This window comes from Pleuronectes platessa, chromosome 24, assembly GCF_947347685.1.
Source record: "Pleuronectes platessa chromosome 24, fPlePla1.1, whole genome shotgun sequence".
Classification (NCBI taxonomy): domain Eukaryota; kingdom Metazoa; phylum Chordata; class Actinopteri; order Pleuronectiformes; family Pleuronectidae; genus Pleuronectes; species Pleuronectes platessa.
This window is the reverse complement of record NC_070649.1, coordinates 9727427-9752351: the sequence shown is the minus strand read 5'-3', so window position 1 is coordinate 9752351 and position 24925 is coordinate 9727427.

Genomic DNA, 24925 nt, shown 5'->3' with positions numbered 1-24925 from the left:
GTCCACATTCGTTTAATTGAGATCCTGATTATCTCCCATATTAGATGTGGTTTTCTTTGGATTCATTTCCTTTTTCTTTTTTTTTTGTTATTTATTCCTCATTTACACAATTGTTTCTCCCTCCTTCTATTCTACTACCGGTTCTGTTATGTTTGTCGTTGGTCGAGGGGCAAAGCAACTTGGACTATGGGCAGAAAAGGTCTCTGGTTCGACTCCACGGAGAAACAACAAAAAGACGAACCTTGATTGATCTTTCCAAAAATTCAAGAGGATTCTCCCTACCCTGTCTAGTGCCCCTGAGCAAGGCACCTTACTCCCCCAACATCTGCTCCCCGGGTGCCGTACATGGCTGCTCACTGCTCTGTGTGTCCTGCACCAGATGGGTCAAAAGCAGAGTTTACATTTCCCTACCTGCACGAGTGTGCCTGTGCATGTCTGTGCATGTGTTTGGGACAAATAAATGTATCTTAATCTTAATAATGCAGCATTTTGAAGATTATCAGATTATCTCCCAGTAAGTAGCAGCTCTTGTTTTGAGGCAGCTCTTAGCAATCATTGTCAATGACATCGATCGCAAATAGGTGTGGATCGAGATTACAATTTGTATACCACTTCTAGTGCAGCCCTATAGGGTAGTTGAGTTTTACTATATCTGGGTGGTTGTGAGGTTGTCAGGAGAGAAATAAGAGAAATGGAAATACCCAAGTCAAGTAAAAGCCCCCTGAGCTTTAAAATCATCCAAAAAGCTGTTTGTTATGTATGTAAAAAAATACATACTTCAAAATGAAATATTAAATAGCAGGCCATGCCGTTTTTTCTCGAGGTAAACTACATGTAAGCATTTTCTATTCTACATCCTAACAGCTCGCACGTCATCCTCCTCATGCCATCTGGAAAATGTCGACTATAATTAGCACCCTTGTGGTGGGTGGAACCACTGTATAGACGGGATCAACTCTGGGGACAATTACCATGAAGAGTGGCATGGCTCCCGCTGCTCCCCCCCCCCTCGACACCCCACTTTTAATTGGCCGGGAGTGACTGACAGAAAGCGCACTCGATGGCGATTCCCACTCGAATACGAGGCCGACAAACGCCCATCTCCCCACGCGCAGCTATTTGTTTGTGTTACATGTTAATCGACGCTAGTGTGGCCCCCTTAATTTTTGGGCATCCAATAAGGTTACTCTTTTTTTTTTTTTGTTAAATGTGCGTCTTCACAGCGATTGTGCAACATTTCACGTTTCAAAGGATGTAATGGATGTTGCGCCATCGCTCACACAAACAGATGGAGCTCTCCGCTTTCGCCTCGCACGTACTCAAAGCACACGAGCCGCCGTTAATCACGACACCAGCCTTCCAGTTATGTTTTTTTATTTTCTTTTAATTGAAGTTTATCTTTCAAAACATTTTTTTTAATGGAACAGTGCCACGTCGTTCTTGATCTTTAATGCATCCGATAGAGGGGAGTCGCTGAGCAGCTGCGAATTCGCTTTTTTTTGTTTCTGTTTTTTTAACTTCACTTTGATTTTCTCAGATGTTAATGTGCATTTAGCCGTGGAGCGGCCGTGGAGAAGCCGGTAGGGGGGGGGTTGACACTTGGGTTAAGGGCAGCTCAATGCTGAGCGAGAGGAAAACCCTGGCTGATTTATTCCCCCAATTGAGATTTTCATAAGTATTTCCTGGATTGGAATCAGTGGCCTCCAAGTTCACAAGGCTGGACGGGCGGATGTAGTTCCGTAATGAGTTCCTGTCCACGGATCAGCTGTGATTAAAAAAAAGTTGAACTTCACAACTATTCACCGGGCGAATCTCAATATTTTGTTATCGGAGGGTACACACAGAGATGAATCCCTTATCAGTGAAATGCTGGAGAAACGTTTGGCCGTGCCTACCCGTCAATATGCAATTACCCCTCGGCCAAGTGCTTACAATAGTCAAAAGCTACAAAAAATTGAATTTGATCGTGATTCATTATTCATGTGAGCCAATGCGATATTTATATCCTGATAAGAGTAAATAATTCAGGCCGGGATGATCAATTATGTATAGATTTGGCTTTGTTTCTATAGCTTGTGTCCCAACGGAGCCCAAAGGAAAACGCCGTGATTAAGAAACAGACAGAATTTGGTTTGCGGCACAGTTTTAACCATCAATCAACGAGCATTCAGTCGATGGGACCTCATCTGACTCTATAGATCCAAGCCGCTTCAAATCCATACAGCACCGGCTCCGAGTCCCGCACTCTCGCCTTTTCACGGATCCTGCAGCTGTATCCGTTGTCAGCCTCCCACGTTCCTGTGTGCACTGCATGACACTGCAATTTCCAACTTCATTATTGCTCCATCACCGGGATTAATTATGCAGGAAATTCTCATTTTCTTCACTTCAGCCGTCGGAAGGCGTGAGGTGTGATGTGCCAAACGAGATGACTGAAAGACACGAGTGTGTTGCCGTGCACAAAATGTACCGTGCGCACATGAGCAACCACAACAAGCACACTACACACATACATATAATTTCAAAACTGCCAGAAAAATGTATAAATCTTTTCTAAACTCCCTATATTTGTAATATATATGATAATAACTGATATTTTATAATCTGTCCTGTCAGTCAATGCACATGGATCGATTTAACATTCAATCTCACCGGGAGCCCCATTGGTTTACATTTCCACTTGGCTCCCTGCTTTTAGAATTAACATAATCCAACTTTCCTTTTTTTTAAAAGGCCTGTTTTGGAATCCTCTGGCTTTCAAGCAATTAGATAATCTGAACACATTATAAATCCAAATCCATGAGAGTTCCATGGGAGTCAACAGAATGCAGGCACTTTAAACTACACTTTGAAAACCTGCTACTGTCGGTGTTGCTTCCTCGTTTCATTTTGGATTTTAGAAGACATTATCATTTATATGTTGTTGGGGCACGGAAACGCATTCCTCTTGCTACTAATGGCTTTTTGTGTTTGTTATTTTGGTGGAAACAGCAGTTGTTTTGTATCTCTCTCTCTCTCTCTCTCTCTCTCTCTCTCTCTCTCTCTCTCTCTCTCTCTCTCTCTCTCTCTCTCTCTCTCTCTCTCTCTCTCTCTCATTAATTGACCCTTTATTTCCCTGAGTGAGTGTAAAAAGGTCAAAAGCCTTTTTTTTTGTTTCGTTTCTCAAAGAGAGCCGGGTAAGAAATCGATATGAATTGATATGAAAATGATTTTTCCTTTGTGTTGGTTTGTGTGTGGTGTGCGTCAAATGTCGGCTACATGCGACAGTCATACATGGTTTTAACGTTTTAACGACGTGATTTGCCAATACCAGTTGTACTTTAGGCTCAGTCCCTTCTAAAGACAGCTCTTATCAAAATATAACTGATTAATCCCTGGAAAACACACAACCCACACTCGCTTTCAGTCGAGTTCATCTTGGTATCTTCATTTTACTTTAAGTATCGGCAGAATAGCAAGAATCGAGTGCCAACACCTAACGCGGGCACATACAGCCCAGAGAGAGCTACTCCACTTCCCTTCAGAACTGCTTACACTCCAATAACTATTAGCTTCTAGCTCAAGCTCAAGGATGGGTTTATTAAGTATTGATGGGGAAGGTAAGTGGGCTAAATGCTGTGTGTTCATGCTGCATTTGTCGCTCATATTTGGCCTGCAAACACACAAGTGTTGATTCAGGCTGAGTCTTTACCCGGCGCCGCGTGCAGTACCAACCTCACTGTGTATTGGTTCATGTTTTTTAATCAGTTTCAAGGACACCTCTCCCCCTTTTTATATCCAGCTTCTAAATAAGATTAAACAGTTTTAATGGAATGAAACGTGGCGTCATTAGAGATATAACAAGATATTTTGAATGGACGCAAATATCTTGTCCGTGGACATTTCAGAGCATCAACTTGCCTAAATATGTCAAATCTATCCACAATAGAAATAAATTTAAGTTATTGTCCAGATAATGAATATAGATACGCATAAAGTATATATATATATATATATATATATATATGAGATTAAATGGGGCCACAATGCTTGAAATTGGGGATTTTCAGGCTCATTTCAAGCTCACATAGCCAGACCTATCAGCAGAGTATTATGTCAGCACCGGAATGTGGTCAAACTTTCAATTTAGAATTTATAGATTACGAACTTCGAGGTTGTCGTCGCTGTTGTTGTTGTTGCTGGTGGTGGGGGAGGAGGGATCGACTTTCACTTAGTTAAACGCAGATAATCCGATGTAACACTGTTGTTTCTTTACATGGGGTAATGAAGGTCCACTAACTTTCAAAGGAAGTAGTTCTTTCAGTCCAAACTATAATCTTGACCTTATCCAGAGTAGTGTTTTGTGCCTTAACCAGATCAAATCCCTTTAACTGTGTTTATTGTTATCATGAAAATAAAAGGCCGGTACTTCAACTGTGGTTGTATTAAAGGATAGGGAGTAAGCAAGATATGTTCTTATAGATTTGATGATTTTTTTATGATGACAGTTTTATTATTACATATTTGAATGATGCGATTATGAATTTCTGACACGAGAGTTACTAAAGGCCAGAACGCATATTTAAATATATAAGTAAAAAAAAAAATTCCTTTAAATTCACATCAATTGATGAACTCAATTGACATTTAGCTATTAGCATTTTGTTATATATATATCACTTTACTCTTAAATGACTAGTTGTGATGTCACAAAATCATGCAGAAAGCTTTAAAATTCAAAGAAGAGAGATGCAACTTCAACACTGGATCGGGAAGAGTTCATTTTTCTGCAGACTGCACACACGTCAGTTCCTAAAGTGAATCTCGATCTTAAAAAAATATACTTTGAGACATTTTACACCGCAGGGGTCATGCTGCGTCCTCCTCTGCTGTCCCACAGGGTGAGGCAGGCAAACACTGTGCCGTGTCGAGCCAGGCTCCCCGACTCACACACTCCAGCATGTTCAACTGTGCCTCGCATGTTGATAAGCGGGGGCATAAGTGAAGCTAAACAGACTAAATTGCTTTTAAGTGCAATCCAGCTCTTGAGTCACTTTCAAGCTAATTACATCAACACATCAGATCATGCAATCGAGTGAGGCGGGAGGCAAAACGGTGCAGGAAGGAGGGAGCGGAGGAAGAATATCCCAAAATTTGGGGAAGTTCAAGAGATTTGCGAAGGGGAAATCTGAAGAGGAGTTCCTTAGAGAGGTGAAGATAGATCTGGTTCTATTTTTTACAGGGTATCACCTCAGCTGTATGATGACAAATGACTTCCTCTGCGTCACAGAAAACAAAGTGACCCACTGGGATCCCCGTGCTATTTCAAGACTTCCCGGATCCTGACAGTGACGGAGTGGAAGTCAAGGGAGGGACTACCAAACTGGCCACAGCATGAGGAATAAAAGATGCTGATAGGGCGGGACAATGCTCGTTCACATGCAGCTGAAGAGGTTTGGCCCTGCAAGGCTCCTTTATGGTCAACGTTTCTGTTTCATAAGAAAAATGGCTTTGTCTGTGTTTGTGCACGTTTTCTAAAAACTAGAGGTATCCGTAGGAGAGATCTTGAGATTTGATAAGAAACCACAGGCATCTAGACGACAAGCAAGATGTATTATCATGTGTCGGCAGAAACCGTCAACTTTGTGCTGCCCTCTAGTGCAGAGGTCTTCAACAGGGGGTCCGCGACCCCTAGGGGGTCCGCGGAGGTACTGCAGGGGGGTCGCGAAATCTTTGGTTGATTAGACCATTTTTTAAATTTTTTTTTTTTTTTCTTTTTTCAAATTTTCAAGACAATTTTTCCCCACAAAGTTAAATGTCTTTAAATAAACATTTACATGCATCCAACCTATTGTGAGGCTGATATGACCCTCTGCCTGACAACCTCCATCCGTCCAAGATTAGATAAGTTGTGTGCTACCCATCAGGGTCAGACATTTCACTAATGTGGGAGTATGTGTGGCATCCACAGATGGCTTGAGGATTCACTGTCTCTTCTACATGTATGTTTAAAATAAAAACATGAATCTGTGAATTACTTTAATAGCTCAGTGTTGTATGCAAGATGTATGTTTATAAATGGCAGTGGTATGGCCACCCTGTACCTTGCACATGTTTAAATTACAAACATGAATAAATGAACCCTTGTAATATTTGATAAGCTTAGTATTGATTGCACAATAACAGGGTAGCTATGTTTATACAAGGCACTAGGACCAGTTTACTATAAAACACAATTTTATACTGTATATAGTAGGGGGTCCCTGCTCCATCTCTTGCCCAGTTTGGGGGTCCTTGGCCTGAAAAACGTTGAAGACCCCTGCTCTAGTGGATGCATTGTTTATCAGCCATAACAACGTGATCAGTGCGTGGAAGTAGCTATGAGGGCAATGACGGTAACAGAGTTTGAAATGGACGTCTCTCTTTTTAGCAGTGTGCCTGTGTGACGTAATGAACTAAGCGGCCCCGGATAAGTGATTGAGCCAGCTTGAAAAGAGTACACAAGTGGGTCTGTGTCAATAGCCAACTACATAACTACTGGACAGAATGCGTAATCAATGCCATTTGCTTGAGGAAGGGAGGGCAGGTATTAAATCCCATGAGCTGTGCCTTGCATTTGACATTGTTGACTCTCGGCACTGACCTCAATTTTTCAAAGGGGCCTGGAAATCAATTTGTTCTTGAGATGCTCTGACCTCTCTGCGCACCTTTTTAGATTCTCTTAAATTTCCCATCGATTAGTCCAACTCACAAGGCCCCTGCCACGATTTGCCAAAGCCTTTCTTTGGATTATTGGATTTGGATTGGCTTGCTTTGTTTTCCTCTACTTACAGCTGCTTTAATCAGTATTTATCGATATTAACATTGAGTCCAATGACTTCCGAGTAAAGGGAAACTGCTGCAAGGGACATTGTTTGGGATTTGTTGTGTTCCACGCTGGCATAAATCTGTAAAGTACAGGAGTGGCTGATGAAGAGGGGCCAACCTCTTGCATTACACCGATCCTGATTGGTTTTCGTAACCTTTATTTAACCGTTAGGGTCTCCTGAGAATTAACACACAAATTGGGGACAAAATACACTGAGACACACTCAAGTAAGAAATATGTGCATGCAGAACACACAAATATCACAAGGAGACATAACTAACAATCATGTCTATTCCTCTTTCCAATCAAAAAACCTTCCTCTTGCTAACTGATATGATGAAGAGTGATATATCCCCATTTATTATTGATCAAAATCTCTTTTGAAGAAATAAAAATGTCCATTTCAGGACGTTTTGGGTTAATTGAGCTTGTTCTCATCTCATGTTTTCTGGTAAGTTTGGTTGTAGGCATTAGTCGATGCTATGACTCTCGATTGGTCGATCGTGGTATCGTAGCTCCCCACCACGATTGGTGCTGCGCAGACTCTGGCTCTAAATGTGCAAGATGGCAGCGTTCATATCCGGCTTGATTTCGGGATCGTGGGAGGAAGTGGAGACAAACAATTTATGGCTCAAACAATCTGAACTTTAATGGCAATTATAGTGGAGATTACTTTGCTGCCTCAGTGGTTACAGTTTTCCAAATATTCCTCAAATCTTTGACTTGGATTCCTCTGCTTCGGGTGGAAATTTAGGATTTACGGGGGGGGGCTCTGCCTTGGTTAGATATGGCTCTCCTGCGCCGTAAATCCAGGCCTGATCATTTCCATTCCTCGGTGATTACCTGCAGAACCAGTCCGATAAACGTTGGTTTTCGTCCAACTCGGAGGAAATAAATCTGACCACAGGCTCCACCGCTTGAGGTTTTCATGGGGAAAACATTAGTGGTGTTAATGCTCGTCTAGTCAAACAAAGTGTGGGATTTACTGTGCATATCAAACATTATATTATCTTGAATTAAGATCTGTCTGGGCCTGCAGACTCTTCACACGACTATAAAATACCAACGTGGAGACTTTCAGATCAGAGAAAATGTGAAATGGATTACAGGTCAAGCTCTTGGCGTGGTGTAATATAATGTTGATCTATAATATCAGTGACGCAACAGATGGTCTGTGTTAAAGTGCTAGGTTAAATGGAGAAAGTACAGAGATGGCAAAAGAGGAAGGGAGAGGAGAGGGTTAATTGGGATGGTGCAACAAGATGGAAGCAGGGTAACGCAACAATTTCTTTCAAAATGCAAAAAACACCATTTGCAAAAATCAATGCATCATAAGATGAATTAATCGCTGGCATGAAAGCAAAACACATCATGGCCAGCTATTAAAGCTATGAGTCAGTATTGAATAATTCTCCTGTTGCTCATGAGATCATCAGTATTTCTGGAGCACAGAAAATAACTAATGCTTTTAACTGAGGCAAAGAAAAGAGAAAAAGTATTTAAAACTTTTAATCATGTTGCTGTAAAGGAGATTCTAACAATGAGGTGTATGCACCAAAAGAAAAATAGATTTTAGGAAACTTCAAGGAATCTCCCAACAAGTTGATGTATATATTTGTCTGATCTCGCTAATGGGCCCTTGATTGCTCGACTGCAAAACAGAACAAATGCATAATTGTCTAATTAGACATGATTAATTCAGATGTAGATGTGAAATGATTTCGGTGTGTTTGGGGAGACGTTTAATTCCTGCCACTTGGTTGGGGTTAAATGAATTAATACGAAAATTACCTTCGGTGATTAGGTCTCTGAGAAGCCCTCCACCTCGCCAACAGGCAGGAAATGGGGCTGCATCTGGGGGGAAATTAACAAGGATGTGCAAGGAACATGGCACCTCAAACTGAGACTAAATTACAAGAGCTCAGCGGAAGCAGAAGGGCTGGAGAGATGGAAATGTGGTACCAGGTAGCAGGCGGTTACAAAACCAGTTCTCGGCTCCTCGCCTAAGCTCGACATATTGGCTCTGAACCTCTAACTGCTCCTGTATTACTGATGTTTAACCTCTTGAACACGTCCCTATACTTCCTCTGCTATGATATTGACGCAGCATGTTCTCTCCGTCAGTGCTGGAGCCCCTTCGTGGTTAATATGTCTTCCTTAAAGATATAGTGAGGCACTCTTTGTGGGCCTGTAGGGTGGATGAAGGCTCGACTGTGAGGAAATCAAATATAGCCACCAGTGCTCTTGGTTGAGTACCATTGTGGCCTCAGGTGTGTTAACAGTGTTTCAGCACATATTGGTGTCCACCTGAATGGATTCAAGATTCAAGATTTGTATTGTCAAATGCACAACAATAACATTAAGCGGTCGCTGGCAATGAAATGCTTGAGTCACAGGCTCTCTTCTAGCAATGCTCAAGTAATTACGACCCAAAAAAATTAAATAGAAATAGTATAAAATAGAATAAAATAGAATATCAACATTTAAAATAGAAAATAAAATATACATATCTAAATATATATATTTACAGATGAATTCTTGTTCATCTTTGTCCTCATCCTCCCTCAGTCAGTCTGGTTTAAAGGTCAGAGGCTCAGAAAAGTTAGAAAAGTTAATGATAAAGGGAACATGAGAGGTCGATTCCTATTTCACAATGTTTTACTTAAATCTGCATAGATCAACCTCATGGTGGCGCTGAATGAAAGGTCAGGAGATATCCTCTGGAGAACATAACCCAGAGGATAAGGCTATATCCCTGGACTCATCTTGTGGGAAAGGACATGCCTATCATTCACACGCACAAACATACGTGCACGCCTGCACTGACTACCAAATATGAATTGGCTGCTTCACCACTACTTTTTCAAATCTTAATCTTTCCACCTGAACTAATGAACGCACAGTATGTCGCCACGAAGGCTATATCTCGCCCAACGTTGGGAGTTGTGTAATTGACACATGTGCCCACGCCACGTCAGCGCCGCAACACGCTGAGGTGCTACATGTGTCACATTTGAATTGTTAAGCAGCGGGTAGCACAGGGACACTGTCAGAGGTCGGGGAGACAAGCTGGGTTTGCAAGTGCATGCATGAATTGTTTAACATGGCCTTGTGGGGTTTAATGACTCTTTAGCATCACAGCCGCCATTTTGGCTTCTTCTTTTTTTGCTCTTCGGATGCCCCTGCCAAAAGTGGACTGGCACACTAACCCATTTAGTTGACACTGACTTAAGTGGGCTTGAGAGGCTACTTTGGAGAAAGCCAAACATAATACAAATAGGAATATATTACATGGTCGTTTATCTCGGAAGAAATACAGAAAAACAATAGTAACCGGTACATCCATCGTTTCTCCATACCGCTTATCCTTTGAGGTTCCTGGGGGCTCAGGAGCCAATCCCAGCTGACGTACAGAGACAAACAACTATGCACACTCTCATTCACACCCACTGCCCATTTAGAGCAGGGGTGCCCAAACTACGGCCCGCGGGCCATCTGCGGCCTGCCATCCATTTTAAATTGGCCCGCATCCCAAAAAAAAAAAAAATTTAAATAAAAAAAAAAATTTAGTGCACTTAAATGGAACTTACTCATAGCACTTTGTAGTTTTGCCTTATTTTTGAAGAAATTGTACTTTCTTGATTCTTTTTGTTTTGGGTTTGTACCCTCAGGTACCCTTGAATGCACTTATTGTAAATGGCTTTGGATAAAAGCGTAAGCTAAATGAAATGTAATGTAATGGACTATGGCCCACTGTATTGCACTTCTCTGTTTGGACACTATGTGGCACCCAACTCCCCCCTGACCTGCCAGCTGTCCCTCAGAACGCTGCCACCCCCCCCTGCCCTGAGCGACGCGATTGAGACGCACTGTCAACACTCCGCTCCAGGGCAGGGGGGGGCGTGGCGGCGTGACTGGCCCAGTCCTTCATATTTTTTTTCTGTATATGGCCCTCGGGATAAAAAGTTACACCCCTGATTTAGAGTCAACACTTAACTTGAGCTGCTTGTCTTTTGACTGTAGGAGGAGGCCGCCGGGGAGAACATGCAAACCTAACCCAGGAAGACCCTGGTCAGCCATCAGGTGGGAACCCAGAGCAGCTATGGTGTAGCACACGATACTTTTTAACTTGCCTACATTTCCATTAGAGAAAAGTTCAGGTTATACATCTTTGTTTCAATCAATCCCATTTATTTCCTCCCGTTTCAAGCAAAGATGGAATAAAAAGTCACTGAGGAAAAAATACTGAGTAATTAAGATGTAGCCCGGTCTTGATGAGTAACAAAGGGACATAATAAGCCTCACATATTTATAAAAGTCAGTCCTACTGCTCCTATAATCACTGCATATTTAACAGAGTGTTTACAACACGCCGACAGACTGCCAAATGAAGGAGAACAGGTTGCCTGGCTCATATGTTTTGCAAATGAGCCCGTACAGCACTGATGTGTCTCGACTTTGGAAGAATTTCTCACAAAGTAGATACGGCTGCGAACACAATCGTCTCCCTGGGGGACTCACAGCAAGCACGCGATTTGTGTGTGTGTGCAAGCAGCCATTATACTTTCAAACAGGGGGATTGTCTCGTGTTATGTCGCGGGCGTTTAACTCTCTAACATGCAGATTTTCCCCCTGAAACCATTCATTGATCATGGAAATTAAACCCATGAATACTTATTCACCAGCCAGCCTCCGCCGCTCAAGTCGGCTCAACGTTTGTTTTCCTGGTTGTCACCGGGGTCCCCGGGGAGCAGCGTGCCACCTGTTCGGTTCCGGGGCGGAAAATCATTGCGGGGGGAAGCAGGATTTTTTTTTTCTCTTTCCGCCTCCGGATTATTCAGTGAGACTTCGGTGGCAGATTGGCCTGTAGCCTGGACTCCCAGCGCTCCGTGGACAAGCTTGATATTTTACAGCAAAGTGGATTGATGAGCAGCTCTCAGCAGGAAACTCTCAGGGGTGTTTTCTGGAAAAGTCAACTTCAAAAAAAAAAAAGAAAAAAAAAGGATAAAGTATTTTTTTTCAACCCCTTTCTTTGTGCTTATCTATCTTTTCCATCATTTAAAATGTTTTTAATACATTAAAATGAGTCTTTCACATTATAAGGGCCGATTGACAGTGTTTGAGTTGTGCACATAAATGTAGCTGTAATTCAAACCACACCTTTCACTGGTCTTTGCACATTTTATCCACCCTATAAATCTGACACGGCCTTGTCATTGATTAACAATCCTATTTGTGTGACATGTCACGTCTGAATTAAATATAGATGTGGGCTTTCTGACAGACTGTCGCTTTTAGTGGCTAATAAATATATCAGTTGATGAATCGGGGGATTTTCTGACATCCAGCTGAAGGTGAGCCGCAGATTTCCATGGAGTATTATTCCGTCAATACTTGAGATTAAAAAAATATATATAAATACACACGATAATCTTTTTAATGACTAAATATACACATGTGCATATCTGTCCCATCCAGGATTTATGAATCTAAAGTAGACAATTTCTTCTAGTTTAACTTTACTGCTAATATCTGTATCCTTGCTTAATTTAAATCCATCTAAATTCAAGCCTGAAAAGTGCACACGCTGCACAAACCCAGCCTCAAGGTCTCACTCGGGTTGGTTTGAATTCCTCTGAGGCTCCATAGACACGCGGGTCAGAAGGTTCTGCAGACTCTAAATCACCAATGAAAGGGGGAGTGTTTGTGCAGCAGCATGTGACCTCAAGGAGACATGAACATAAGATACAGTCTGATACAGTCTGCAATTTTCTGTCCGCGCCCCCAAAGAGAAAATAAGCCGAGCACGACAGGCATTCTGTTTTATGTGTCCACACCCGACCCCAAGCCTCGAGTCAGCCGGGTTTCTTCTTTTATTCTGAAATTCTGCCGCAACCACTGCATGGATTGCCTTTTTTTTTTTTGTAACTTCAGACAGTTCTCCAGAGGATATCCCCTGACCTTTCATTCAGCACCACCATGAGGTTGATGTATGCAGATTTAAGTTAAACATTGTGAAATAGGAATCGACCTCTCATGTTCCCTGTATCATTAACTTTTCTAACTTTTCTGAGCCTCTAACCTTTAAACCAGACTGACTGAGGGAGGATGAGGACAAAGATGAACAAGACAGTGAAAGAAGAATACGGAAAAGTAGAATAGAGCAGAACGAAAAAACAAAGAAAAGTTTGTCAAAGAAGTAAAGCATGCAGAAGTTGGCCTTATCAACAAGGCCCGGGACCCAACCTGACTCTGACTTTTATTCCGCCCCCACACCTCAAGGATGTGTTAAATTAACACATTATATTATATTATATTATATTACATTGCATATTGCAATCTGACACTGTTCACTGTCTTGCATTTCACTTTTTACTTCACTTTTTATATCTTTTATCTATTATATATCGTTTATTTAGATATGTTTATGTCTAAATAAATGTTACTTTGTATAAATATTAGAAAAAGGGAGTAAATAGTAAGTCAATATATATTGTTTCTTTTTATTGCTTTTCTTATGTGTGTTGTATTTATTGTGTTTTTATGTTTTTATGTTCTATGTTCATTGTATGCACCAATAACCAGAGCAAATTCCTCATAGGTGTAAACCTACTTGGCAATAAATAAATTCTGATTCTGATTCTGATGTGGAGGTGCAGTGAGGACACATGCGACCAATACATGATATAAATAACGACTGATGAGGCGTCCTGATGTTGATGTTGTTGACTGTCTGCGTGTCAACCTTTTACCCTGCAAGGACACTTACTACCTCATAGTGTCTCTTGCCAGGACAATTGAATGCACCACAGTCCACAGCAAAGGTTTTCATGCAGCTCACTTCTCTCTCATATCTCCACAACACCATAGAAGTAAGACTTGTGAAGATCCTTCCAAGATGTACAACCTCTTTCATCCCTTTCAAGTGAAATTCCAAAAGTAACAATTTGACACCATTTTTTCTGAACACCACTAGAAAGGTCACACTTGATTGCACTGCTTTTCAATAAATAATGAGCCCCCCTCATTGAGGCTTTCCTGCAGAGGAATAAGCCCAGGCGAGGATACAGAAACTTCCAAGCAACACCAACAGAAGAGCAGGAAGATTAAAAAACAAGTATTAGGGATTGTTTTTACTGCCAAACATTCGAGTGTTCATCTTCAAAAGTGGCGCAGGGGAACGGAAAGAGGCAAATCAGGAAGGACGGAGAGCATGGAAACCACGAGGAAAGGTGGTGATGAAAAGAGGAAATGACACACAGAGAGAAAGTGCTGGGGAAAAGGAGAGCGGAGCAGAGGAAGGAGCGCGGCCCATCTGTAATGAGCCCCGGTTAAGACGCAGCATTATACCATCTGTCAGGTTTCATTTCATATCGATGCCTCCGCGCCTTTTCTCTCCTCGTCCCTTTGCTGTAATCATGTTGTCTTGTAGAACTTCTCGAAGAATACAGAAAAGGAAAGGTCTTTGGCTCGGCTCCCGCAGTGGGTGGCTCTTTTCGCATGCCATCTCCGACATTCGGCAGAGAATGTTGTCTCTCCTCGATCAGACGCTTCGAGTCCCCAAAGCTACCTTGAACGCCCGAGTACACAGCTCCGCCTTTTGCACATCCTTGATCCAGATGCAAATTGGCTTGGCTTCACAGTGAGCACTCTGGGTTTAGTTTGTTCCTCCTGTCAGCGCGGCTCTCTGGATAGCTCCCCTTCCAGGTGATGAAAGTCGCTGAGGATTTTAATATCAATAGGGACGTGGACGTCACTTTTTGTCGAGGAGAACCAAGTGTTCCCAGGATCCAAGTGTCCTCAATTTAAAAGAGTTGCTCTCCAATTCTGCATGAATCCTTTTTTTTATATTTACTGTCACAATGATGCTCAAGGCGGCAACGGAGAAGAGCCACATATCTCTTAAATTACTGATGGGAACAAATTGGTTTTCTCATGGAGTTGATGGACGCTGATCAACAGGGACTTTGGTTGTGTGCTCAAATGTTCCACGTATTATTTATGAATTACTTATAAAGTTCAGCCACTAGGGGGTGTCTCAATCAGAGCAATCACTAAGGACTATGGGCAGACAGTTACGGACATCGGACTGGAAGGTTGCTGGTTCGACTCCTCGCGGTGACAATACAACATACCTGCCAGGACAACACCTGGATCTGTTCCAAAGTCCAAAGAGCACTCCCCTTACCCCCACTGTCTAAGTGCCCCTGGGCAAGGCACCTCACTCCCCCAACATCTGCTCCCCGGGCGCTGTGCATGGCTGCCCACTGCTCTGTGTCCTGTGATGTTCACCAGATGGGACAAAAGCAAAAGACAAATTTCCCTATTCTGCATGTCGTGTGATTGTGCATTAGTTTGGGATCAATATATGTATCTTGTCATCTTATCTTATCTTATGATGTCATGGAGTTGTGTGGGATCATGGGCTTCACCACCATGACCATTGTTATGTTGTATTTTTTAGTTGCTGAAATCCAAGTTCTGACTGGCTGTAGCGGATAGAGGCTGATTAATGGAAGAACCGTGACTTTCTCCAACTCTGGCCTGTTGTTTTTTTTTTTTCAGGTTCAAAAGTTCACCCCGTCTTCAAAGAATCTCACACAAAGACATTTGTAACCGCTTAGAGAACTTGCAGAAATCGAATCCTAGCTTTTCTAATTACCTCAAACCCAGGAGATTCCTGCGACATCACAGAACAGCCCCGTGCTTTTATTTGCTCGTATTATAAAAGCAGCACATGCATGATAAGTTTTAGTACTCTCTAGTCCAGTTTACATTGTCGGTTTTACTTCGAGGGTCAGGAGAAAGTTATTTTGATTTGCGCGTCTCTGCCTTTTATCACTGAGCTGCTTCTACTGACACAGACAAAACGGGACTCCCCACAGGCCAATTATTTCAGCTTTCTCATTGGCAGCGCAGCTTCGCTATTAGTGTGGGCTTAAAGATGGAGCTAAAGCACTATATGATGTCCTCGGGTTGATGTCATGCACGTGTTGGGACAGGGTGGTAGCCTACGTCCCTGTGCCTCACTTTGAGTCTTCTTCAGAGTTCGCCCTCTGTCAAACCAGAGAAAGAAATAAGACGGTGCTGGAAGAGAGGGTCTGTCAGAGAACCATGAAGAGAGCACGTCCAGGCCCTAATGAAATTGGCAACCAAACGGAGAAGGGGGTTTCATGGCAATCACATGCTGGTGTAATGATTCTGCGCCCTGGATTGCGCCAATTGCAGCCAATTTCAGACAGGTGTTTACTCCGACTGAGGGGCCAGTGCCCACGGCTGTCTACACAACAACACATTTCATTTAGATTGGTGGGAGCTATCAAAGTGTGGAGGGGGGTGGAGGCCGGCTCGCTGGCTGCTGTATTACATTGAAGTCTGCTTGAAACATTCCGTGCACGAGCAGCTTCCAGGCAAACTTCACCCAACCAGCTGTTTTTTATTTAATTGAAAAATAGCACACACCGCAGCTTCAAAGAGTACAAGTTCCACAAAGTTGCTTCAGTCCGTGTCTCTGCAGTCATTTCGGAAATTGCGTCCCCATTAGAATGACAAAGGAAAATGAATTAAAAACTTCAGGAAATGGAATCGCTCCTGTGAGGAAACCCAAATACAGGTTTGGATAAATAAACTTGTGAACGCCAAATGAACCAGAGGAAGGTTAATGGCTCAGCTTTGGGAAAAAATCGGGCTTGTAAGCATCAGCATTTTTTCTCTTACAGGATCAACATTCATATATGAGTTCCATTCCCATCGAGTGTTCTCATAAAGTATTGCCAGGAGGCTGACAATAACAAAACATAAATTTCACATCCGCACACCTTCCAGTGGCGCGGGGGGGGGGGGGGGGGGGAGTGGATGCATTGACAAGGCACACACTCAGGGACAAGGGCCTGATGTAGAGCGCTCTTCACCCCCAACAAGTAATAAACCACTCAAGGAACAGCCCCCTCGCTGCCATGGTAACAAATGTCCTTATGGGTTCCCGCCGGCGTGTGGCTGCGCGGCCGAGATGAGCTACTGTCGCGGGAGAAAGTAAAAGATGTATCGTCGGGGGTCAATTATATTTAGAAGTTAGAGCGGGGACACTGCCGCAGTCAATAGCCATTACTGACAGGTCGGTAGAAGTCGTGGAGTACAGCCACGGAGCCATCACTCCTTGGAAGCTGCAGTGTACGCCAGTTGTGTCGGCGTGCATCCGTTAGGTAGTCTCTGTTGGGGGGGGGTGGAAGAGAAGAAGCGAGGAGGAGGGCTTGCAGCATCTCGGGCCCTCTGGAAATTTGGATAAATAGTTCTGGCAAGTCTTTTGTGCAATGCCCTTCTCTCTAATTTGTTTATTTGCTCGGGCCAGTTGGGATGCATTACAGATATGTATACCGCTCCCGCTGCAGCACTGGCTTTGACAGCTTTTGTACTGGCGGATCCCCCCCCTCTGCTTTGCTTTGCCTGGAGTCCCCTACAACTAGCACAGAGACTATAAACCAGTGTGTGCGCCCTGTCGATGTGTGTAAACAGGCCTATAATCATGTGTGGGGGAATCAATCACAGAATCAGTGGTGTGTGTGTGTGTTTGTGTGTGTTTATCTCACAATAAATGGCGCTGTAAAGTTAACATTCTGCTTTTCCCTGTGTAACAGTGTCTCTGCAGCATGGTGGGATCGTAAAAAAAAACCACACAGCGACAGTCAATCATTTGAACAGAGCATAATCCAGAAACTATAAATAACTTTAAAGGCTGACAGGAGAAGTATCTTTCTGGCGCTGCCTTATCTTTCGTTGGTTACACATATCTGTTTCTTAAGCCTCCCTTTACTAGAAGAAAAAACATCTCTCCTTCAGCACTCTGTCTCCAACTCCCTCCGATTTGACCCCTCCTCTATTTCTCTCCCCTCCCCCTGGAGATGGCCTCCACACGGAGTGAAGGAGAGGAGCCCGGCGTGAGTCGCACAAAGAGGAGAGTGACAAAACCGCCTCTTCGCACAAACACCCATGCGCCTGCTGCTACATTAATTGCGGTTCACCCGGCAGGTATGCTCAGGCGGTGCCGGCCGCTGTCGGGAAGAGCTGATGCTTCAAAAAACACCTCCGCTGGTAGTAATGCTCCTGTCATGCACTAGCCAGCGGTGCAGCCATCATTATAAGGGCACAGACTGTGATGGGTGGATACGGCATACCGCTGCTGGAGAGAGTGAGTTTAACGCGGCGTAACTTTGGATTTCTTCGCAAACGCTGCATTTGCTTACCCCACCCCCCTTAGGTCTAAGTGCCCCTGAGCAAGGCACCTTACTCCCCCAACACCTGCTCCCCGGGCGGTAGAGGCGGTGGACTAGTGGCAGAAAGTTGGACTATGGACAGAAAATCCGACGGTGGTCTTTGGTTCGACTCCACGGAGTGACAACAAAAAAACATGCCTGGATGGACAACACCTGGATCTGGTCCCCACTGTCTAAGTGCCTACCCCACCCCACTGTCTAAGTGCCCCTGAGCAAGGCACCTTGCTCCCCCAACACCTGCTCCCCGAGCGGGAGAGGCGGTGGACTAGTGGCAGAAAGTTGGACTATGGACAGAAAATCCGACGGTGGTCTCTGGTTCGACTCCACGGAGTGACAACAAAAAAACATACCTGGATGGACAACACCTGGATCTGTTCCCCACTGTCTAACTGCCCCTGAGCAAGGCACCTTAATCCCCCAACACCTGCTCCCCGGGCGCCGTGCATGGCTGCCCACTGCTCTGTGTGTCCTCCTGTGTTCACCAAATGGGTCTCTCCCGGTACATTTCATAAAGTATACTTTTATTTTGGTGGCTAGCTTGCACTATGGATCGTAAACCTGCCGCATTCATGTTAGCAGACGACACACAAAACTATTTATCCAAGGTGCAAGTGAAATTATCCAAAGATGTATTTTTGTTTTCATTTTAGACACACTGTTCCTTTTTTCTCTAAGTTTGCCTTTAATTTGTTTTTTGAGTGTATGAAAATAGGGTGAGGCCCAAATGCACAAGATGTCAACACTCGAAAGAAAATTGAATTTCAGGAAAAAGGGAGGAAGTGGAGTTATGCAAATTGATGTAGTCCATGCTGTAAAGAATGACCAATAGTAGTTGTGATAGAAACACAGTGCAAGTGCCTGGGAACAGGCTTGTACTGACTGGAGGGTCGTCAACAGGAAGGCTTCTATTCAGTATTTCCATTTCCAGCATCCCCACTCAGATTTTTTCCCCCCTGCACATCCACACAGACGAATGGACACACACACAGTGAAAAGGCTCTTTATTGCATTTCTCATTGGCTGTCAGTGGGCTTTCCAGACCAGGGCCTGTCCCAAATTGTCTATTTGCCCGGTGCCAACATTCAAAGAGGATGCAGAGTTCTTTCCCGGGTGAAAAGAAAACGCAACCACCAAAGAGTTTCTCCTTGTGGCACACGCCGCCTCGGGGGGAATCGCTCTGTGCCTGCACTCTGAAGTCCGACACTCACAAAAGCCTTCACCTTCTTCCGCCCTATCGCCTTTTTATGTGTTACAGGACTAACTGCCAGCCATATAAATGAAAGCATTACAACCCTAAACAGTGTTTCGAACCCGCTTGAGCGCCGCGTGACAAAGTTGAGATTGCTTTGAGCAGGGCGGTCGTTGACGGACAGAATCATGTTTCCCCTCTGGGGTTTGCTATAGCTGTGTGCGCTCAATGTGTTTACACTGGGAGCAGATTACTTCACGTGTTGGATTCGCAGTGTACTCAGTACTTGCTAGTGTAGTTAACTTTTATGACCTTTCTTTATCGGCGTTTGTTTGGCCTTGTGGTTGTTAGACAGCAAGATTACACAAACACTACCAAACTGATTTCCATGAATTCTTGCAGAGGGGTGGGTCGTTACTTTTTGGAGCGGATCCGGATAATGTTGTCTAGCACGATGTAGTGTGACCTTCAGCTCCATGGGGCACAGTTTACCTCGTTTCACTCAATGCCTATTTAGATGCTTGGTGTCAGATATGTTGTAGCAGAGCTTCTTCTCATATTGTGTGCACACAGAAAGACCAGGTTGTTTAGTAACATACAGGTCACCTGCCTGTTGTTCATCTATATATTTATTTAATTCCTTTTACCAGTCAAAATAATAAAGTGGCAATTAATCTAATATGGCTTGTTAGGCTGTGGATATTCCTCCTACTGCCCATTGACTTTGGGAAGACATGCATGAAGCATTTAAGTATGACAGCATTTAGTGCCTGTTAGTCACTTTGGATTTTAAGCAAAGAAATCATCTCCATGTTGTTTATTTCTGCTGCATGATGCAACCGAAATTGTACTTTTCGCCACATTTAGTAAAATAAGACGCATCAATTCAATTATCAATTATCCTTGATTTCAGAGTTCATTTTCAAAATTTGAATGAATTTCACACGAATATTCAAAATTCGTTCGAATTTGTTCAGTTGTATCTCTCGCCCTCTGCTGGATCACGATGAAAACTACTTCCCAGATTCTGTCACGCGCTTCCAGACGATGTATTTTGACTTCTGATTCTGATTCTGATCTTAAGTCTCGTCCATATTGGCTTCAAAATGCATCTGTGCCAGTTTATCTCCATTACAGAGGCAGGAGAATGAAAGCTCGTGAATGAGTAGGAGGATGCAGTCCACCAACTGCCTCAGATAAGCTATTGTAACAAGGTTTGTCCTCGAACATATGTCCTCAACAGCACAGAAGACACCTGACAAGTAGTTCACAAGATACAATAGTAGCCCGTTGTAAATCATCTTTGATTCTGTACCGGATAAGAGTCATCTCCTCTACAGAGGACCCCTGACTGAGAGGGAAATCACAAAGGATAACCTTGGGAACTAATGCAGAGGCCATGTTGGGTAAATCATTCATCTAAACGGGGGTGACTGTGGCCTCGATATCCCCCCCCCCCCATTCCAAATGGCGCCCTGCAGGGAGATTTGGGTGTTAAATAGGCACAGCTTAGAGAAACAATATTAGCCCAGGTCACCCACTTATGAGAGCTGCTCTGAAGGGTGGACCTGCCTCTTTAGGGGAAATCAACCATATCCACACTTCCATTGCTTCGTTACAGAAAGTGTGGACAGGATGAGATTCAACAGCAATTTCTGTCCGACCATCACGCTCGGCTGAGGACTCGAGCATCTCGGCTAATTGGTCGGTGAACTTAAATGCAAAAAGTTTGCCGTCCGGTCTCGGAGAAGACTGACAGGAGTAGACAAGACCAACAAGGTGATTACGCAACGTGAGAGGGACGGCATTTTCATTTCATCCTCTCCCTGATTTTGAATTTCAACTGCGTTAGGGAAAGAGCTCTGGCGCTGGGAGACATGTCTCACATTCCGATTCTCGGTTCAGTAGCAGCAGCTCCTTGATGAGTGAACGCTGAGCTGGTCGAGTGATATAAGCCTGAGTCATCTCTGCGGTGGGAGTCGCGAGGAATGTGAGTAACAGTCGACAGGGTTTGACTTTTCACGCTGGGGTGGAGCGCCGATCTCATCGCCAGGGCCGGTTTCAGACGGGAGCTTTCAAAACAAAAATGAATTACATCCTGAGAAGCAGACGACGAGGATCCTCGTACCTCAGATGCTCAGGTTTAAGTTCAGATGACAACCAGTTGCATTCCTGCCATTTCTCCAAAAAGGTTTCAGCCAAAGACTCTTGTGAAGCGAATAACTGTCCACAGCAGGTGGCTTCATATGAGTCACACTCACACCTGTTGCTGAATGTCAATGTTGTTTGATTTGGCTCCAAATATGAACTGTCACTGTGGAAACACGACCAGGCCAAATTGACTTGTTAAAAATTGATATGCATGTATCACAGAATTTGTATCAGTGGTTTAAGTTCTAGCTTGGCTCATTATTATTTGGCTTTAACAGTCCTCCTCAGATTGACCTGTTTTGAGTGCCCCGCCCCGCTCACCCCCGGTGATCCTGGCTGCGAGAGCCCAAGCTCCCCAGAGCAACCCTGCAGTGGGAGCAGTGGGAGAAGTGGGAGCTTGAGCGGGCGCAGCAGCAGCAACCCTCCACACTGTTGAGTCAACGTTTAGAGGTGTCCCGGGGGTCCCTTGTTTATGCGGCCACTTAAATGTCTGACGGGTAGCAGCAGCGAGCTAACGCTAGCCGGGCTCCACTTAGCTAGGGAGTCAAGGCCATGTAGCGAGACTCCCTACATGGGCATGGTGTGACTATGACGTTTATTTTGGTCGTAATCCCATTCGACGCACTTTAGCGTATCGTTTCTGACATAGAGGAACCACAACAAATCGCGGGAGTTGTTTTTTTCAATAGGTTTTGTAACGGTAGACATGCCAGATACCCAAATTAACGTGTCGAAGCATTACAAAAGTGGAATTTTCATAATATGTCCCCTTTAAGTAACTCACCTTGCCGCCTTAGTTGTGTTTACGTTGTGTTAAATGCACCTTTCCATTTGTGTTTGGGCTTTTGGACTCATGTTTACCAATAATGTGCTTGTGTGTTACATCTCAGCCACCTTGCAAACACCTCCATAATATTCTTGAACATAAGCAGCATCTAATTGACGAGGAAAAACAAATGCCAGCGTCCCTCGTTTGTCTTTACCTGAAAGTGAACTCCCTCCCACGACGAATCTTCCTGACAAAAATCCACAAAATCAATGTGTTTGCAGGAAAATACAAACTTTCCTCCAGACGCCACCTTGACAGAAAAGTAACCCTCCTCTCTCTCTCTCTCTCTCTCTGTCGCTCTGTCTCTCCGCTCAGTTGTTTACGCCGCCGAGCGTCTCCACATACAATCGAGTTACAAAATCATACATATCGGCTGCATTCTGATGAGTTGTTATCAGCCAATTATTTTCCCCCGGCTGTCAACAGAAATGAAGCTGTATTTCTGCAAGCATGGCTAACAACCCACAGGGAGGCCTGTCTGTCCGGTGTGTGGTAGCAGTGTGTGTGTGTGTGTGTGTGCTGCACAAGCCAAACAAATAAGCTGCCTTCCTACTGTACACCTCCCCTAACTCTCTCTTCCCCCCCCCCTCTTTATCCTCCCTTTTTTCATGCTCCTGTTCACATTCTTCTGCTTTGCTCTCCCTGTCCCTTCATCCCCAGAGCTCCTTCCTAGTTTTCCCCTTATTAGAGTTCCACAGCTCTCTACACGCGGCTCCGTGTGTCTGGGTTTCGGTACAGTCTGTTCCTCTGTCTCCTTTTTTTCTTCTTCTTCTTTTTCTCTGCCGTCCCCTCATTTACACCGGTCCCGTCCTGCCGTCCTTGCTGTCTCCAATGCGCCTCGCACGCTAGTTTAATTTTGCCGTCTTCGCCAATCTATTTGTCTTTTTCTCTTCGGTTTCCTTGTCTGTGTCAAACTAGTGACAACGCACTATCATCTATTCACACAAACACACACACACACACACACACACGTAGGGCCACAACAAACAGGAGCATGCAAACCTCAGGGAGCAAAGGCATAACCGGCCAGAAACAATTAAGCACAGACAGGAGACTGGCCCGCGAGAGTCGGACATTTACATTATTGAAAGGGACTTTGAGGGAAATGGTGGAAGCTGCATGCCCAGAAAACACACAAAAGGCTGCCTGCCTCACTGTCGGACATGCCAAATAATGATCCTCTCCTGTCTCCGTGTCTCTTCCCCCCCCCCCCCCTGAGTCTCTGCTTCTCTGTCCCCACTCTTTCCCCCGTGCCACGTCCGTCTCGTCCTCCTCTCGGCCCCTTGTCCTCCTCCTCTCCGTCTGATGTGTGCCCCGTGGTATCATCCGAATCACAATGTAATCTTTGCAAATGGCGTACCTACAGAGCCGCACGACATGTCACTCCGCATCAGAAGCTAGGCCCCGGACGCAAGGGGAAGGCTATTGTTCTTCATTGTCCTTGACATTCCCCCTCACTCCTATCATTTCATCATGTTAAATGTCAAAGTGTGTGTGTGTTGTTTGTGCTTATATAAGCACACAATTGCGTGAGGGTTAAGTCCATTTTGCATATGTGTTTGTGTTGTTGCCTGTCTCTGTACCTGGCTGGTGTTTTGCTTAAAGCGACAGGTTTTAGGAACTACAATAGTGTGTGTGTGTGTGTGTGTGTGTGTGTGTGTGTGTGTGTGTGTGTGTGTGTGTGTGTGTGTGTGTGTGTGTGTGTGTGTGTGTGTGTGTGTGTGTGTGTGTGTGTGTGTGTGTGTGTGTGTGTGTGTTAGAGAAAATTTTTTTTTTTAGTGTGTTCTGTGTATGATGCTATAAGTTTGTATTTTTAGTTTCTGTTGAGCATGTTATTGTGCATGCATGAGTGTGTGTGCTTGTGTGTTTCTGAGTGTGCCTTTGTGTTTCTGTAGTTAACCAGTTGCATTTGTGAATGAATGGTTGTCTATATTTTTTGTCCGTTAGTTTACTGACATCAGAAGTGCATTTTTATGTACATGCATGTGTGAATTTGTGTGTGTGTGTCTGACACACCTCTATATAGAGAGGCTTCATACGTTAGCAAATGTGTGTTTCTGTGTATATTTGACCGGATTGTGATCACATCAAAAACCCATGCAGTGAATTCCCTTTTTTTCATACCCTCAAGGTTTGCATGCATGTGCACACACTTGTTGTGCCTTAGCTGCTGCATATTTAATGTGTGTGTCAGTGAGAGAGAGAGATTGCTTGTGCTAGTGCTTGTGTGTGTCGGCGCTGGACTTGTGTGTTTCTGTTGCGATTTAAAGGGTGCTTGTTTTGGCTTGAAATGTGTGTGTCCTCGAGGACGTGTGTGCGTGAGCGAGCCTGACTCGGATAGGAGGAGACGTGGGACTCATGGAAACGGTCGGCTAAAGCCAGCTCACAGCCAACCTGCCCCCTGGAGGGGAAAGAATCCACAGCGTGGACTTAGCAAGAGCTTGTCAGCTGAAGCAGCCAGCGGTACAAAAATCACAAACAATTACATAATGTTTAAGCGCACACACACACACACACACACACACACACACACACACACACGGCGAGCTGTTTGGATTTTGTTGAGAACTAAAGTGATGACAGACTTTTCAGCCACTGCAGCAAGAAAAGGCTGAAGCTATTGTTGAGTGTAAATCTGT